The sequence below is a fragment of the Oncorhynchus keta genome, chromosome 16 (assembly GCF_023373465.1).
Source record: "Oncorhynchus keta strain PuntledgeMale-10-30-2019 chromosome 16, Oket_V2, whole genome shotgun sequence".
Lineage (NCBI taxonomy): Eukaryota > Metazoa > Chordata > Actinopteri > Salmoniformes > Salmonidae > Oncorhynchus > Oncorhynchus keta.
Genome location: NC_068436.1, coordinates 6278003 through 6282785, shown reverse-complemented (window position 1 = coordinate 6282785; position 4783 = coordinate 6278003). Strand labels below are relative to the sequence as shown.

General features: G+C 41.3%; 1 long non-coding RNA gene across 1 annotated transcript; it reads left to right on the top strand.

Moving 5' to 3' along the window:
- The first annotated feature begins 2156 nt into the window (after positions 1 to 2156).
- On the top strand, positions 2157 to 3827 carry LOC118395691 (uncharacterized). Its single transcript, XR_004828028.2, has 3 exons — positions 2157 to 2261; positions 3311 to 3461; positions 3660 to 3827. It is a non-coding gene; the product is annotated as an uncharacterized LOC118395691 (long non-coding RNA).
- The last annotated feature ends 956 nt before the right edge of the window (positions 3828 to 4783 follow it).

The window sequence follows — 4783 nt, the reverse complement described above, 5'->3', positions numbered from 1 at the left end:
CCTTTGAAATACATCCACAGGTATACCTCCGATTGGCTCAAATTATGTCAATTAGCCTATCAGAAGCTTCTAAAGCCATGACATCATTTTCTGGAATGTTAAATTCTGACCCACTGGAATTGTGATACAGTAAATTATAAGTGAAATAATCTGTCTGTAAACAATTGTTGAAAAATGACTTAGTAGATGTAGATGTCCTAACCGACTTGCCATAGCTATAGTTTGTTAACAAGAAATTTGTAGTGTCGTTGAAAAACAGGTTTTAATGACTCCAACCTAAGTGTATGTAAAATACTTATTTTACGGACATTGAAAATATGTATTTTACATATGTTGAAATCAGTCATTTTTGGTTCTGAATGAAAGTTGAAAATAAGCTATTTTTATCAATACCAAGGCTGGTCCAGACTGGACAAAATCAGAACCAAACATAAACATCTATGATTTGTTCAGATTTGGTCTGGACAAGACCAAAAATCTATGTCTGTGGACACTGAAATCAAGGCAGTTCTGGACCGCACTAAATCTGAACCAAACATAGACTATAGTCTATGATTTGTTCAGATTTGGTTCAGATGACCAAAAACCAATGTCTGTGAATGTGGAAATCAAGGCCGGTCAAGAACTGCACGAGAAAAAGACATCTAAAATACTGTCCATGCTAACTGAGGTGTAGCCTATAGTGTTTCCTGAAAATTAATTTCATGAATGCCCATCTATGTGGTAAGCCTACCATTTGTAAAACACCAACAACAAAAAAAACATTCGGAAAGCACCAAAAGGACTGCCAAAAGACGTCGGCTCATGTTTACTGGGGTCTAGCCTATCAAGTCGGATTGGACAAGCAAGATATTTTGCGCTCCTGCCTTTGACAAAGTGGGCACTGCTTAATAAACGGTGGAATCAGCTCTCACCTAAAAAGCCCATATGCCACAGGTTGAGAGAAGTTGTCATTGTTTTTGGGCAGGTTTTATGTGATGTTGTTGGAGGTGCGTCCTGGTCAATTTAGCTCAGAAAATGCCCTCTTCGTCTATCTGCCACCACAGGCGGTCGCCTAATCCTGCCTAATGTGTGGGCCGACCATGCGTAGTATAATTTGACAGGCACCTAAACACCTCGCCCTCATCAACATTCGAGACAGAATGTACATTTATTTTTTTATATCGGGCTCCAACGAGTGGTTCCGGAACTGGGTTCTGAATCCCTTCAACCTGTGGTGATAGTGATATTACTGTGCAACATACAGTACCTTGCAAAAGTATTCACCCCATGTCACGGAACCCCCCCTTTCATCACGCACACCTGTCCCCTATTCCCACTGATTAGTGTTTGTATATATGTGCCCTTTGGTTTCCATGGTCTTGTCCATTATCGTTCCCATGTCCAGTAGTCGTGTGAGTACCTATGCTGTGTTTTGGCTTTCGTGCTGCGTGTATTGCACAGATGATTACGGGTCTCGTGTCGTATCATTGTGCGCTTGTGTTATCTATTCGAGGTACAACTGGCTCTTTTGATTGGGTTTCAACCCTATTGTTTTGTAAATGTGATTGTTTGGTCATCGTCGCCGTGCCTTTACACGGCACGCTGTAATTTATGAAATAAAGACCCCTATTACACATTTCTGCACCTGTCTCCCGACCATTTATTGCCAGCGTGCCACCCCTTTTGGCGTTTACAACCTGTAATTTCAATGGATCTTTATTTGGATTTCATGTAATGGACATAAACAAAATAGTCCAAACTGGTGAAGTGGAATGAAAAAAATAACTTGTTTCAATTTTCTTTTAAACTTGAACAGTGGTGCGTTCATATGTATTCACCCCCATTGCTATGAAGCCCCTAAATAAGATCTGGTGCAACCAATTACCTTCGGAATTCACATAATTAGCTAAATAAAGTCCACCTGTGTGCAATCTAAGAGTCACATGATCTCAGTATATATACACCTGTTCTGAAAGGCCCCAGAGTCTGCAGCACCACTAAACAAGGGGCACCACCAAACAAGCGCCACTATGAAGACCAAGGAGTTAGCCCCCAAAAAAAAAAAGAGCAGTTTCCCAACAATACAATATTTTAGTTGTAACCCCAGACAAGCACACCTGATTCACCTTGTCAACTAATCATGAAGCCCTTGAGTCTAATGAGGTGCGTTTGTACGGGGCTACAACGACAATGTGAACTATTGGGGGTACTTGAGGACCAGAGTTAGGAAACACTGTATTATAGAAACAAACTTTCAGTTTACTGAGGTCACATGAGAGGTAAGGTCAAGGTCATAAAAATAAGAAACTGCTTATAGAAAACCTCCAGCCAGGGAGACAAACACACCCACATGGTAAATGAATACCCATGTCACAGAGTATCATTGTATTTATAAGTTCCACACTTCCTACAGGTGGACCCTAATGAGAAACGTTGATGTAATTGTGTAATATTGTCACTTGAGATGAGATTATTGTTGAGTTAGACGGCAAAGAGAATGTGGAATGTTGTGTGACAGATACATGTGTGTGAAGTCGAAAACAACAGCCAAGTCCAGCAACAATTCTATAGCATTTTGCCAAACCTGTGAAAGGTCAAAACAAAGGAAGTGATACATCCTTTCAAACTGTTCAAACAGACTCTCAGTCCATCTTGTTCTAACACATTTTCTACTAAATCCTCCACCCGGACCTGCCAACTTTAGTATGCTGGTTTGGGATTTGTGCACACACTCTGCTGCTCATTAAGAATTCAGAATTGTAGATCCTAGGGTCTCCAGAGAAAGAGAAAGCACTGTATAAATCTCTTTGTGACTCACAAAAGAATGCGGCCGGTGGACTTTTATTACATGATGTCAACCTGTGTGCGTGCGTGATTTCGTTCTTTTGTAGTGTGTCCCATGTGGCTGTGACATAAAACGCACACAAAAACACACACTCGCACACACACATACACAAACATGTCAACTTCACCTGTACACAAAAAAAAAACAGGAGATCCTGAGGTTACAAAACAAATGCGTTGCAACGGGAATAAAGCACAAACTAATTTTTGCGCGAATGTCAATTGTGCACGAGACCCACAGTAGCAAGCAAAAAACCCCATGGCAGGGGTACTGAACATATGTCACAATCTGATCCCACGAGGTGGTAAGTTTATATTAGCTTAAGCATGTCAAGTTTATCGCTCTAGCTACTGTAACTAGAGATGCCTAGTATGGCTCCCAGCAATGGTGGAGGCTTTTCTCTCTCTCTCTCTCTCTCTCTTTTTCCTTCTCTCTCTCTCTCTTTTTATTGCTCTCGCTCTCTCTCTCTCTCTCTCTCTCCAGATGCTGCTGTGATCATCAGTGTATTTAGACTCCAGCAGAGTCCCACACTCTTCACTGCTGCTCAACTTCATTATTGTCCTTTTCGCTCCACTTCTCAACCTAATTCCCATAGCTGGGAGCACGCTAGCTGAGAGACCCCGAGCATCCAATGGTAACAAATGCACTCTCACTTACTCTACTCTCCTCTTCCTCTCTTTCCCCATCCCTCCTCCCATCCCTCTCTTTGACATGCTAAAATACAGCTTTTATCGCAGTGCTAAGATGGCAGACCATAATTTGGTTTTGATCAACATTTTTCAATGGGTTAAATCTGAGAGCTCTAAGCAGATATATAAAATTCAATTTGCAGATGGAACATAAGTCTTGGGAGTGAAGAGCTGGAAGATGGACAGAAGATGTGTGAAGTGCCACGTTGTGCAACACCTTTAGGTTTTATGAAACCTTTCTTTGCGTGAATGTCATGTTAGCAGTGGCGACCGGTCATTCAGGGCAGGTGAGGTGCCACTGCATTGTTTGCAAAAATAAACAATAAATACTTTGTTGTTACCTGTTTTAAATGTTATTTTGGCATTATTTTGGCATCAAGTACGATAAAGTTGAAGTCGGAAGTTTACATATACCTTAGCCAAATACATTAAAACTAAAAGTTTTTCACAATTCCTGACATTTAATCCTCGTAACAATTCTCTGTTTTAGGACAGTTAGGACCACCACTTTATTTTAAGAATGTGACATTTCAGAATAATAATAGAGATAATGATTTAGTATCTTCACATTCCCAATGGGTCAGAAGTTTACATACAGTGGGGAGAACAAGTATTTGATGCACTGCCGATTTTGCAGGTTTTCCTACTTACAAAGCATGTAGAGGTCTGTAATTTTTATCATAGGTGCACTTCAACTGTGAGAGACGGAATCTATAACAAAAATCCAGAAAATCACATTGTATGATTTTTAAGTAATTAATTAGCATTTTATTGCATGACATAAGTATTTGATACATCAGAAAAGCAGACCTTAATATTTGGTACAGAAACCTTTGTTTTCAATTGCAGAGATCATATGTTTCCTGTAGTTCTTGACCAGGTTTGCACACTCCTCCATACAGACCTTCTCCAGATCCTTCAGGTTTTGGGGCTGTCGCTGGGCAATACGGACTTGCAGCTCCCTCCAAAGATTTTCTATTGGGTTCAGGTCTGGAGACTGGCTAGGCCACTCCAGGACCTTGGGATGCTTCTTACGGAGCCACTCCTTAGTTGCCCTGGCTGTGTGTTTCGGGTCGTTGTCATGCTGGAAGACCCAGCCACGACCCATTTTCAATGCTCTTACTGAGGGAAGGAGGTTGTTGGCCAAGTTCTTGCGATACATGGCCCCATCCATCCTCCCCTCAATACGGTGCACTTGTCCTGTCCCTGTTGCAGAAAAGCATCCCCAAAGAATGATGTTTCCACCTCCATGCTTCCCGGTTGGGAT